Source organism: Sebastes umbrosus, chromosome 15 (genome assembly GCF_015220745.1).
Source record: "Sebastes umbrosus isolate fSebUmb1 chromosome 15, fSebUmb1.pri, whole genome shotgun sequence".
NCBI lineage: Eukaryota > Metazoa > Chordata > Actinopteri > Perciformes > Sebastidae > Sebastes > Sebastes umbrosus.
The window spans coordinates 2,304,312-2,319,284 of NC_051283.1; positions in this window are offsets into that span (position 1 = coordinate 2,304,312).

Consider the following 14,973-nt stretch of genomic DNA (forward strand, 5'->3'; position numbering starts at 1 on the left):
CTCCGGTCATGTCACCGGAACTTGGTATTCCTTTACCAGATTTCACAATGGCAGCGGCGTCACAAACTTTCTCATGCTACAGCTAAAGCGTGCACTACAAGATGATTCTGAAAACATTTGAGGCGAGAAATAGGCATTAACGTAACAGAATATTGATTCATATTTGATCAGAGCTGCCTAGTTTGATCGTTTGGTCGGAGTTCGCGAGTGATTGACAGCCGGCTCTCATAGACGGAAGCTGGACAGCAGACCTCAGATCAACTCTTACTGCTTGTTTTCCTCCGGTATGTGAAATCTTGCAGATGCTGTTAGGAGCACCGGACACCGGAAGACGCAGAGGCACATGATTTTTTTCAGGTTACCTGTTTCATGTACTACTGTCACAATATAGCGACCGTTTTATAAAAATAACTTTTTTTAATCATTTATGCTCCAATCTCGCCTACTTCAGCTCTAACTTTGCAATATAGAATTGTCAAAAACAATGGTAAATCACAGGAGAATAAGCAATTAACGTACTAAATAAGCAAAATATGTTCAGAAAAAAGTAGCCTTCTTTATGCAAAGCACAAACATAACAACAGACAAATAGGCTACTTAAATTATACTTGACAAAAGAGGTACAGAGGTCTTTACAACTTATTTGCTCAACATTGAGTCTGTATGTTAGGACGTTTTGGTTGCTGATGAGCTGAATGAATGGAGCACACTGCCATCTAAAGGCTAACTGAATCTACAGTATATTACAGAGAACTGTGGCAAAAATAATTCAAATCCAAGTGAAAGCCTTGTTAACAGGCCAATAAACCCACAGATCTTTCAACTAAATCTGCATTCTTGGGTCCATTATGAGTGCTGAAAAAATGCAAATACAGATCCATTCTCAGCCAAAACCATATCAGAGAACACTGAGACAAAGTTGAAATTGAACAAAATTTAAAAGAATAAACTTCCAGCCACAAGTCATTGATGACGAATCTAATAGAGTTTAAGTTTTTCAAGTGAGTCCTGTCCTGCAGGGTGAAACACAGCCATCGGTGGATAATCTCAGCATACGATCATCCTGAGGTTAAAGCCCATAAATCAGCCTCATTAAAACGGTCATTTAATCCCGCAGACACATAAAGATGACCTTAAAGTGAAGCACAATGGGCCCATGCAGCTTCTAGCAGAAATATAGAAGTGTATTTGTGTCGCTGGAGAATAGAGACTATAGAGTAGGAAGAGCTTGGCTTTCTGTCAGGTTCGAGCCAATATTGGATCGAAATACGCATAAAAGATGCATGAATGGCTCCACATCTTTCAAACCACCGCACTGACTTTCAGATCCTGCTCTGTGCAGGCTGGAGTTTGACTCTTGCCTCCAACACTTCCTGCTCTCTGGTCTGTTTTTCTAAAGCACACCTCAACTTTTCAATTAAAGTTAATCAGGTACACCTGCACAATCTAATGCAATCCAATACAACTATTCTAGCATAGATGCTACTTTTATGATTCTTAAAATGTTGAGGGGAAAAAAACATCCAATATATTTATCTTCTTCTGTAAAAGAGCTTGTTCTGTTCCCTACAGGTACAACAGGAAGCAGTAGTATTATGGGAAATGTGGTTTCAATTTATAACCACAAAAGATACTGTATGACCTAGATCCAGTCATTAAGCAATGGTCTCATGTGTTTGAGAATGATACCCTTAATAATTATGCATCCAAGGCTTAATGATTAGGAACAACTCCATGCAGATATTCATTTCCTTTCTCTCCGTTCTCTCCTCCTGTCTTTCATTATTTTTAACGGCCTCTTTGTGTCTCCTCGCGCTGACTCATCCTTCATTACAGGACTCACACATCACATTAGTCACATAACAGCGGAAATACAAACAGACACCTCAGGGAATTCAAATCTGGCACACAAACACACACACACACACACACACACACATACATACACACATTAACACTCATTAACTCTCACATGTACACATGTTGGCCGCTAACCAGACACTTTTTGACATTGTGGTGGAGAGGAGGACACTGAACATCCTGACCGCCCTCTCTAGCACGTACTGGACAGACTGATTCAGCTTCACTGTCACAAGAACCGACAAAGACTTTCCTGCCCAAAGCGATAACTCTCTACAACACCTCGCCTCTGTCTAACTCTCAGCTTTATAGTTTCCTTATCAACTCCATTCTGTTATGCTCCTGCAATAACCTTGCACATGTTGAATTTGCATATTGGTTTATTTATTGCTTCTTTTAATTTGTATTTAAAAACCAAACATTGTAACTTGCAGACTTTGCTAATGTATATAGTATATTATTCTCTGTTTACATTTTTGATTTTTTTTTTATGCTAGTTGGTAGTCACGTATATTTATAGTGTATTCTAATATTCTTGTGTATTCTATAGATATACTTCTCTTGTGTTGATATGTACATTTTATTTACTGTTCCTGTGTGTTGCCTGGAAAACCTGCCGCTGAACACAATAATTTCCCAATTTGGGATAAATAAAGTATATCTATCTATCTATCTATCTGTCTATATTGTACAATCCAATCACAATACAAGTAGGGGGGTCAAAAATGTTCATAATGAAAGCAAAACAGGCCAGGGGATGTGTTTGCTGTCTATCTGCAACCTCCTGACACACACATGCACACACACTCACACTCACAAGCCCACGCACACACATGTCATACAAACAGGAGGGAGGTTGTTGTGACCCTGGTCTCAAGGTCCCAGTAACATTCCATCTGCAGAACCTCAAATAGTTGGAGAAAAACATCTTTTCCTCTATATAAACAAGCGTCATAAGATTACAGTCAAAGCATTTATTTGTTTTAACTTCTTTTATCAGTTAACTGGTATAATGACAAACAGAGCAGGTGGTATCTATACGTATAGAGCACAAGGGTCCCTAGAAGAACACAACCTGTTAATGTGTGAAACATTTACATCCCCGCCTAGTGGTGGACAATGTGAATTACAGGAACTCTGAGTGACTAAAAACGTTCTTTTGTCTGTTCTTCCATTTGTATGTTGTCTTTTCATTTCTTAATCGCCTCGTAATGTGTGTTATAGTAAATTGAATAATAATAAAGTTAGTAAAATGTGTGTGCATGTGTATTTAAGCGCAGCTGTTAAAAAATAAAGAAACGCTGACAGTATACTGAGTCATCTCTTTCTCTTGCCTGCCTCGATCTGTCACTCACAGTTTTCTTTCTGCAGTGTGTCCTTCTGTTTGTGTATACACTTGCATGCAGATGTGTGTGCGTTGTTGTTGTTGTGTGTCTGTGCTGTCATGCAGAGTCCAGCTGCACAACGAATGTGTTCTGAAAGCCAAAAGGACATACAGTTCTCATCACATCAGCATGACCGACGCCTCAGACAGCAGCAGAGCTCCACCACGCCTTCTAACTTCAGCATTAAAGCAAGAAACTCCCCTCACATCAACCACAAACATGTCACATCCCATTTCTGACCCTTTCTCTCAGCGTCCTCGATGTCGTTGGAAGCACTGCACGTCTACAGCAACAGCCGAAACATCAAACAATGTGATCTGATTATCCACGTCTGCGTAGTAAAGCAGCTCAGTGCCCTAAATAACCAGGAATGAGCAGGAGATTGAATGAAATTATTGCAAAATGTGTGTGACTTGGATTACTGTGTTATTTGGCTGCATACATAAGATTCTTAGTAAAGTCTGACCCCTGCCCTACAGTCTAAGCTTTTCAGAAATAACTCAATTATAGTTCTGAATGCCGACATTTCAAACAAGCCTCAGAATGATTCATGTGTGAAATCCGTGGTTGATCCAAGACCGCAGATAATCAAATCTAATACATCAACATGTAAACAGCCTGTTTCAGCAGGCTCATTAAAGCTCTAAAGAATACAGTATGTTCAGTATGTGAACTATATCACTACTGTATATCTTTATACTGAAACACAAGTATCTCATTTGGATAATCAGTACTTTGGATTTGATCCACTGACTTTATCCACTTTGGTTTATCTTTGAATTTATAAAAAAAAGAAAATGTGATTTAGATTATACTGTAGCCAACTCTCTCTTACGAGAACATCACATGTAATAATAACCCATGTGATTTCATGTTGCCATATCGCGACCTTGCACGGGGTTGTGTAACCCACAAATTGCGAAAAACTTGCAAAACCTATCGCAAAACTTGCTGCCCGGCTACCTATCCTAACCTTATGCATTCAAGGTCAATGTCTAACCTTAAAGCTTCAGTATATTTTTGGCATCATTCGGCAAAAATTCTATAACAACCTTTCAGCATATTGTAATTCAAGTGTTCTGAGAGATAACTAGACTTCTGCACCTCCTCATGGCTCTGTATTCAGGCTTTAGAAAATCTAGCCCGTGACGGGAGAATTTAGCCAATCACAGATCAGTTCAAAGAGAGAGCGTTCCTACTGAGCGTTCCTATTGGATGTGCTGCGGCTGGTGGGCGATGCTTGGTATTTCCTCAACAGATCTCAACATGGCTGCACAAACTTTCTCCTTTTACAGCTAAACAGTACACTACAAGATGTTTCTGAAAACATTTGAGGTGATAAATAGTCATTGTAGTAACAGAATATTGATTCATATTTGATCAGCGCTGCCTAGTTTGACCGTTTGATCAGAGTTTGTGAGTGATTGATCTCATACGCGGTAGCTAGACGGCAGACTCCAGATCAGCTCTGACTGGTTGTTTTCCTCTGGTCTGTGAAATCTTGCAGATGCCATTAGGAGCACCGGAGGACACAGAGGCCCATGATTTTTTTCAGATTACCTGTCTCATGCACTACTGTCAGGATATAGCGACCGTTTTATAAAAATAACTTTTTAAAATCATATTTGCTCCAATCTCGCCTACTGCTGCTTTAACCATCATGCGAGAGTTTCGCAACTTGTGGGTTACCTTCTAGGGACGACCCTCCCACGGCAGCTCCATTCTTGTGATGTCACAAGATCACGCAAGAGTCTCAGGATCACACATGAAAATCCATCTTGTGAGGCTTCAAGTAATGCGTTTGTGTCCGGCAAGCCAGAGCACGGGCCAATCAGCGACCTATGAGGAGCTAGGATAAGATAAGATAAGATATACTTTTATTGTCCCCGTGGGGACATTTTTCCTGGACTCCGTCCAACTGCAGTTACAAGCACTAAATGAAAACAGCTACTGGCGTGGCTTAGGTGTGTGTGTGAGGCGACTGTTGGTTCTAAACAACAACGGCGGCTCCTGAAGAGGTTAGCGTAGATGCTGCAGTAGCATCAGTTCTATCAGAACTGGAGAGTATTTCTACATTGAAAGAAGAGCAAAGAACAGCACTGAAAGGCTTTTCTAGATGGATAAGATGTTTTCTCTCTTCTCCCGACTGGCTTCGGCAAGAGTTTGATAGACAGATGGTTCATCCAATCACCTGCCAAGTATGTTTTGAAAGTGCCTGCCCTTTTCCAAACAGTTTCCAATGACGGTTGCTCAGATGGTTCTGTGTAACATTACACAGATTACTCGTGAAAACATTCTTAAAAAAAAATTGCCACTTTACTTTTTAAACTTTACATCTTAAAGGGGCATTTCACATATTTTACTTGTATTTAGAAGTTACAGGGAGTAAAACACAGCCTGTGAAACCTCTGGGGGAGCTTAGTCAGGTCTGAGAAAATTACTTTTGGAGGCTTTAAGAAAGCCTGCAAACTGGGGTGTGGAGTTTGAAAGATGTGGCCATTTACCAGACAGGAAAGGTCTAACAAAAGACTTTACTAAGATGATACTTCATTATGGGAAGTGGAGGATCCAGTGTGTTTGGGGCTTGACCCATACTAGGGACTAAAAATCAGGATACGTTGGCCTCAGCTTCTTCAATTTTGATTGGCCTTTTTCAAATTTGTGTCTCACAAGTTCCCAAACTTCATGGAAGGGCAATAATAAATCAGCTGGTGTCAAAAAGAAATCAGGTGGTTTTCACATGTCACTTCTTTGTACATCCTAAAACTCGCCGGTTGTTCCAATAAAATATTAAACGTAATTGATTTAAAGGTCCCATATCGTGTTCATTTTCAGGTTCATACTTATTATACATACATATTTTGTGTTTCTACTAGAACATGTTTACATGCTGTAATGCTCAAAACCCCTTTTTTCCCTCATACTGTCTGCTTGAATATATCTGTATTCACTCTCTGTCTGAAACGCTCCGTTTTAGTGCATTTCAAAGGAATTGCATTGCTAGGCAACTGTTTGGGTCCATTTTTACTTCCTGTCAGCTGATGTTATTCACATACACTGTAACAGGAAATAAACTGGGACACATTTAGAATGTTTCAATTTAAAACCGTGTAATGGTCTACATATTGTATATTTGTGACATCACAAATGGACAGAAATCCTAACGTCTTGTTTCAAACGCACAATTTCTGAATACTGGCTGTGTGTGTTTCTCCATGTATTGAGCGTTTTGATAGTTTAACAGTATTTATAAAGCAACTAAACCTGCTTTATAATATAAAAGACGTGAAAATCTCACTTTTTACAGTACTTTTCCTTGATGGTCTCTCATTCTGTCTCCTTCTCTTTTTGCCCTTCAGTATAAATCCCTCACTCTTTTTCCACATCAGATACCTTTCTTAATCTTTCTTTTCACCAGTCTTCCTTTTAAACTCCGTTTAGTTTTCTGTGTCTGTTCCGATCTCTTTCAACCTCAGCTCCTGTTTTTCTATCTGTTTTATTCCCTCAACCCATTTCTCTTTTCCAGTCTCCTAAGTTTTCAGTGGTTCTGTTATTCAATCGTTATTCCTCTTTCTCTTAATCTTTCTGATTCATGACGTTCCTCACCCCTCATTGCCAGTTAAAAGTCATCATTAACCCCTCCTCTGTGACCCTTGCCCTCTTTTCCTCCACTCCCTCCATCTCCCCATTACCTCCTCCCCCTCTCTTTCTCCAACTCCATGTCTTTCCTCTCTTCATTACCTTTTACTCAATCATTCCCTCCTCTCTCTCTCTCTCTCTCTCTCTCTCTCTCTCTCTCTTTTCTTTGACAAACTCTCCTCTTTTCTCCCCCTCCAAATTAAAATTCGGACCCTCTCTCTCTCTTTCACTATTTGTTTTGCCCTCCTTTTATACTCAGTGTCAGTCTCTCTCACCCCCGCCGCCATTGCTTCTCCTCGCCTTTTATAACCATGGAAACAGAGGAGACCACGTCGCCATGGCAACAGGGGAAACAGCCTGGGCTTTGTGCCGAGGCTTCCTTTCAGCTGCCTGCAGAGAAAGAAATGTGGAAGCGACGGCAGCAGGCAGGACGGTGGACGCCTAAGTGACATGCAGGCACAGACGTCTGGGGTCCTGATGTTCACGTGCATAAATGATCACTGCTGCAGTCTGACACACACACACAGAAAGATATGGTGCCTCACACACACTTTGTTTTGTGTCATCTCGAGTTTGTTTCTTGTTTTGCTGTGAAAATGTTTATTTAAATATCCGTTCAGTCTTTTTTATTAATGTAATATCTACATTGTCTGCCTAAATCTTTCAGCTTTAACACTCCTTTCATTTATTAATTTTTTTTAAACTTTTTTTATTTTTATTTATTTAATCGTCACATACAATCGTACACAGCCCAACGTAGTGACATTTGACCTCTGCATTTATCCCATCCTAAGCAGTTAGGAGAAGTGAGCTGCTGTTAAGCCCCTGGGGAGCAACTTGCGGTTAAGCGTCTCGCTCAAGGACACTTTGACATGTGGACAGGGGGAGCCAGGGATCAAACCACCGGGAGCCGACCCGCTCTACCTCCTGAGCCACAGCATCCCCAAATATTTTATACTAAAACTAAACCAACTGAAATATATACACACAGAAATATACAATCATATCAGTCTAAAACACTTTACAGATGGTATTTACAAATGTGTATATGACCATTTGTAAGTACTTTCATAAATGCTATCCATAAAAAAATTATCAACCAATTTGTATGAATGTAAAACAATTTTACAAATAAATACAGCCCCAGTTGAAAAAACAGCCGTATTTTAGCATATTTCCAACTTCACATTTGTCAATCTGATAAACTGAGCGATCAATTTAAAACTAAGCTACTGCACTTAGCTAATGTTACGTTCAAATAAAAGATTTAAACTGACGCCTTTCCCACTTTCAAATTCCACATGAATGCACTGAAACGCCGGGCAACCACAGTTTTCCACAAGCACTTACATGCATCATGCATCTGTGGATCATATGTACTGTATGAAAAGCAGTCCTGTCTCCTACAAAATGACATTCCCATACAACTAAACTGCATTCTCATTTAAGTTTTGAGAGAAACGTATTTTCTCCCGGATTACGTTCGCAGTTTTCAACATGTGGTTAATGTTGTAAATTGAAACAAAACAAACTATTTTTGTGAAACATCATGTTTTGGCTTGAAGGTCCCATATCGTGCTCATTTTCAGGTTCATACTTGTATTTTGTGTTTCTACTAGAACATGTTTACATGCTTTAATGTTAAAAAAAAACTTTATTTTCCTCATACTGTCTGCCTGAATATATATCTGTGTTTACTCTCTGTCTGAAACGCTCCGTTTTAGTGCATTTCAAAGGAATTGCAACGGAATTGCGTTGCTAGGCAACAGTTTGGGTCCATGTTTACTTCCTGTCAGGTGATGTTATTTACATACACTGCAACAGGAAATAAACTGGGACACATTTAGAATGTTTATGTTTAAAACCGTGTGATGATCTATATATTGTAAATTTGTGACATCACAAATGGACAGAAACCCTAATGGCTTCTTTCAAACGCACAATTTCTGAATATGGGCTGTGGGTGTTTCTCCGTATATTGAGCGTTTTGATAGTTTAACAATATTTATATAGCACTTAAACCTGCTTTATAATATAGAATATAGGAAAATTTCCCTTTTTACAATATGGGACCTTTAAAATAAGTATGTTTGTTATGTCACTTAAAGCTGCAGTCGGTAACTTTGAGCAAATATGATAAAAGGTTATTTTATAAAACTGTCACAATATCCTGACAGTAGCACATTAGACAGATAATCTGTGAACAAATCAGGTTCCTCTGCCTCCTTTTAGTGCTCCTAATTGAGTGCTGCAATAATTAGCAACCGCCTTTTTTAAGACACATAAAGGCTTCAAAATTCACGAGTGGGTTATTTATTGATGTATTTTATAACGTAGAACAAAATGAACTAAAAACCCATTGACTTCCCATTGACTTCCAGACGAGGGAACCTGATAAAATGCTAACTCATTTACGGATTTTAGGACTCATTCCTGTATAGGGATGCACCGATATCGATGGTGGTATCGGTGGTGGTATCGGTGCATCCCTATTCCTGCATCCCTATTCCTGTAGCACTCTACGGCATTTGCGAGATTCCACTGCTCCTGGAGAAAAACAACCAATCGGAGCCGAGCAGTCTCTGTGCAGATGTCAATCACTGCTCACGAAGCTAGTGAACTCAAATCAAACTATCAAACTAGGCGGAGATTGTAAGTCAACTTTGACTTTGGGTTTCATACGGGACACAAACAGCGGCCCCCTAGGGGAAAGTGGTGTGTTGGAAATATGCAGAATACTGATATTTATTCAAGCTGGGTTGTGTGTTTGTGAAATCGTTACATGTCTTCATACATATTCATAAATCGAGGTTTTATTCGTCATGAAACACACATTTGTCACTAGTATTGACACTATTTTTTCTCCATACATATAGAGCTCACTCTCACTTTAATTTGTAATTCAAGTTAGTAAAATCCCCAAACTCTCATTCACATGAACAGAGAAACCAGCAGCTGTTGGGAGGTTTCATTGACATTCATGCTCAGCAGGCAGGCAGAGCCAGTCCAGAGAGGCTGAATAACAGAGTCCAGTCAGGACAGCAGCGTCTCTCTTTATCCTCTCCAAAAACTCATCTGTTCACAAAGCTCCTCGTGTTTGCACTCTCCTTCCTTTTTACTTCTGCCTCAACTTCATTCTGTCTTGTAGGAAAGGAACTTTTCCCCCTTCTCATGTTTATTTCAGTACTTTCTCTAATAAAGTCAATGTTCCAGGCAGAAGAGAAAATCTGTAACACATATTTCATGACTTTTCTGTGGACTGTAACCCATGCAGCTTATTGGTACAAGCAGCCTAATGTATTCATTTCCCACATTCCAGCCTGTGCCTGAATGGAAATTCAGGTCAATGTAAACACATAGTCCATATTATGTAAAATGTAATATCATCACAATAGGCTTCACGCCTGAGTGAGCACCGGACACGCCTGGGAAATACTGGATGTTACCAGTTGAATCACTCTGCGAGCTTACAGAGCAAATCTAGAAGCATCACTGTTACTGAGAGACTCCTGCTTCGTTTAGATGGTTTAAGATGATTAATCAATTAGTGAATGCACAAGAGAAGCATGGCATAGTCATTTATATACTCTTTCAACCTCATGTTTCAAAACACGGTATACTCAGATCCATGTCTCAGTGCTGATGGAGAGCCCTACCTAACTTCTAAATAACTAAATAATCTCAAACACGTCACTCTTTTATAAGAATAGTTCCACATTTTGGGAAATATGCTCGTTCTTGTCAAGAGTAATTCTCATATGTATCTGTCCGCTAATTACAAAGCTGGAACCAGCAGCTGGTTAGCTTAGCTTAGCATAAAGACTTGAAGCAGAGGGAAAAAAGCTAGCCAAGCCAAAAGTAGTAGTCTCACTTTAAAGGGCCAAGAAATATTCCGGGACATAACCAATAATAAATAAAACCAAAACTTGTCACTTTTACACCAGATGAAACAAAGAAGATAAATAATTTTAAAGGTGCTAAATACGGGATTGGGAGCATTTCTACTGCCTCTGCACGGCTCTCAACATGGCGATGGCTGAGCCGGCAGCTCGCAGCTAACAGTGCTAACAGTGAAAACAACAGCATCAGCGCTGACAGCGTTTAACAGTGTTAACCTGAGGGGGAGCGGGAGGATGGGCGCTACGCTTCCAGGACGACACCTTCGGTCGGGGCGGCGTTATCAGCTGTAACCGCCGTATAAGAGCAATGCAGAGCGGCGGCCATGAGCTAGTCAGTGGGGCACGCTCACATGCACTAAAAGGCACGCACAGCCGGCCTATAGCGATGTTAACAAAACACAGAGAAGCTCTGATTACAACACACACACAGGGAGAGTGACTTCATTCTCTGCTCAGGTAGACATTTCTCCTCTATATCTTTACATAGCAAATAGTTGTTTGCTGCTATATTAATGTTCTGGATATCATATGCACTTTTAATAACTTTACGATTATGTTTATAAGGTGCATACTCCTAAATAAATATGTTTAAAGCTTCAGTAGGCAGTATGTTTTTGGCATCATTGGGCAAAAATTCCATAATAACCTTTCAGCATTTTGTAATTCAAGTGTTCTGAGAGAAAACTAGACTTCTGCTCCTCCTCATGGCTCTGTTTTCAGACTTAAAAACATGTAGCCAGTGACGGGAGACTTTGGCCAATCACAGGTCATTTCAGAGAGAGAGCGCTCCTATTGGCTGTTCATTCAACGGAGGCAGCTGTCAATCACTTGCGAACTCCAATCAAACGGTCAAACTAGGCAGCGCTTATCAAATATTAATTAATATTTGAATAATAATAATATATACACAAAGGGACATGATTGTTTTTCAGATTACTTGTCTCATGCACTACTGTCAGGATAAAGTGACCATTTTTTTAAAATAACTTTTTTTAAATCCTATTTGCCCCATTCTGGCTACCACTACTACTTTAATTTGGTTACTTGAAGACTGAAAACTACCAAATATTTTGGAAATAAGGCACACTGAAGAGGAGTTGCTGAATTTCAAACTAGGAATACATTTGTAAGAGTGGGCACCACTTGTTCCATTTTCCATATCTAATTTTGAGAAGACATGAAAAGAGATTTCACAGTGCAAAGTATCGGCAGTGTCAGCGAGGTGTCGTCTGCGTTCAAACCCCTGGGTGGTTTGTGACGGTGCCGACACCAGCTTGGCCACTACCTGCTGCTGCCACGACCCGATGACCTCCACACAAACAAGTCTGACTCGCTGACTCAGCCCAAAGGTGCTGCCAGGAAACCTCCCTGTCTCTCTTAGTAATTGCAGAAAATGATTTTTAAATGTTTTTTTTCTCTTCACTCTTTCAGAACTTTATTTACCTCACACACACACACACACACACACAGACTCTCACACACAAACTCTTGGCATCCAAACTGCATCAAAGCTGTGTATTTCCACTACATGTCATATGTTCATCCAACAGACATTTAAAAAAAAAAAGGAGTGGAAAAATTTTGCCATTTATGAGATCATGTGTATTTACCATCTCACATCTGCCAGCAGTCATGACAGAAAACCAGACATACATCCACATCCTTCACTGGTTGTAAATAAAAGGCAGAACTGTACAGTGTTTCTGGTTTAAAAGGATGTTTCTTTCCTAGTCTTGTCCTCTTAGAAAGACCAATGCCATGAAAAAGATGACCACAGGACATAAAAGTGACGCCATCCGTCTTTAACCAGCGTGATAGCTCGTTCCACATCCCTGCTCAGATCTGGTTCTAATTAGTCTTTCACGTGTAAACAGCAAACAGCCGTCATATGTTGGTGTCGGAAAAATAATTTGAGGGCGACTAAGTTAGTTCGCAGCTATTTTCAGCATTTCTCACTTATCTCATATTGCTTGTGGAAGTGATTTGTCAGCAAGTCAAAAGTTTATTTCAGCTCAGGAGAGTAGTTTTATAACATAAATGTTATCTCAGTAGGCCAAGCTATCATTTAGAAATAAAGTCAAAAGATGTAGCAGTGAGTGACTTAAATTTATGAGTGTTTATATTACAGTTTTTGTAATATTATGAGGTTACTTTTGTGTTTGTTGGAGTTGTTTTTAGTTTGCTCTCCTCTGGAAGTGATCAGCTTAGTTTACACATTACAGTATGTACAACTTTCACTGTTGTTTTAAACCACAAGCTGCTTTTTATCTCATTCTTTTTATCTATTATTATCCAACTTTCAAACTCGGTGCATGAGTAAATGTGTGTGCATGTGTCACAGTCCTGTAAATACACACATATTTACACATTCATGTGCACTTTTCCTCTACAAATTCCCCGTACTCTCTCTGATCTCCTCTTGAACACTTGAACATCTTCTCTTTTTTTCTCATATGAATATGTAACGTCTAATTTTGCTAATTTCCCTCGGCACATGGAACACCCTGCTTTGCTTGGAGAGATAAACTCATCACGTCCCTACAGAAACACATGTTTTCTTTATACTAACATAAAAACACTTCTTCACACTAAAATTCTGCTCTGAAAATCCCATCCATCCATTATCTGTAACCGCTTATCCTATTCAAGGTCGCAGGCGGGGGGGGGCTGGAGCCGATCCAAGCTGACATTGGGTGAAGGCGTGGTACACCCTGGACAGGTCTCCAGACTATCACAGGGCTGACACATAGAGACAGACAACCATTCACATTCACACCTACGGGACATTTAGAGTCAACGATGAACCTGCATGTCTTTGGACTGTGGGAGGAAACCCGGAGAAAACCCACGCTAACACGGGGAGAACATGCTAACTCCACACAGAAGGGGTTGAACCTGCGTCCCCTCTTGCTGTGAGACGGCAGTGCTAACCACTGCACCACCGTGCCGCCCCTGCTGTGAAAATTGAGTACACCATTAAATAAAAAAATAAAGTCTCAGCACCGTTACACCAGCCAACGTCATGGCTCACATAAAACTCCAAATCTTCCCTCCAAGACAGATTTAGGAAAGACGAGACTCCGCTGAAAGCTCGTCTTAAACCCAGTAGCTGATCGTAAAGCCAGATATGTCAGGCAAAACCACACAGGCTTCTCTTGTTAGCGGATACAGAAGCTTAGAGACTCTAAAACATTTAAACGCTGTGAGTCTTCCAGCTGGAAACGCTGCCAGTGCAGGAAATAGAACTTGTCTTCACATACAGTATGTACACTATGAGAGCAATAACGTGCACATACAAACCTAATCCCCAGAGACGTCTCTCTCACACCATGATCTAGGCCAGCGGTCCCCAACCCCCGGGCCGCGGACCGGTACCGGTCCGTGGGTCATTTGGTACCGGGCCGCACAGAAAGAATAAATAACTTACATTATTTCCGTTTTATTTATTATCTGAATCTGAATGATGTTTTATTTTGAAAAATGACCGGATTCTCTCCGTTACATCGTAGTGATACGTTAATAAAGTAGCTGCATTTAAAGCCAAACTGGATTTGTGGGGACGGCGCGTGAACAGAGGCATATTGGACATGTTTCAAACATTAGCGGGGATTTTGGGTGAGACTGAGCCCGAGCCTTCATTCTCCCAGCTGGTGCACGATCACCTGTCTTTGCTTTTAAAAGAGTTCGAGCGCTACTTCCCAACCACAAAAGACCCACGAACTGCCAAGGAATGGATCCGCGACCCATTTGTCAACAAACCAGGAGAATCCAGCATGTCTGTGCAAGAAGAAGATCAGCTGCTGGAGATCGCAAATGACGGCGGCCTTAAAAGTGTGTTCGAGACAACAACTCTGCCGGTGTTCTGGATTAAAGTCTCGGCAGAATACCCTGAGATCGCCACAACAGCACTGAAAACCCTGTTGCCATTTCCGACATCCTATCTGTGTGAAGCGGGGTTTTCTGCAGTGACAGCAACCAAAACTAAATTACGGAGTAGACTGGACATAAGCAACACACTTCGGGTGTCACTGTCTCCTATCACCCCTAGATGGGACCGTCTCGTTGCAGAGAAACAAGCTCAGGGCTCACATTGATTTAGCGTTATGGTGAGTTAATTTTTTCATGCACTTTATATTCGTTTTTGTGGTGTATCTGTATCTTATTTTTGTAGGCATGTTTAAACGTTACCA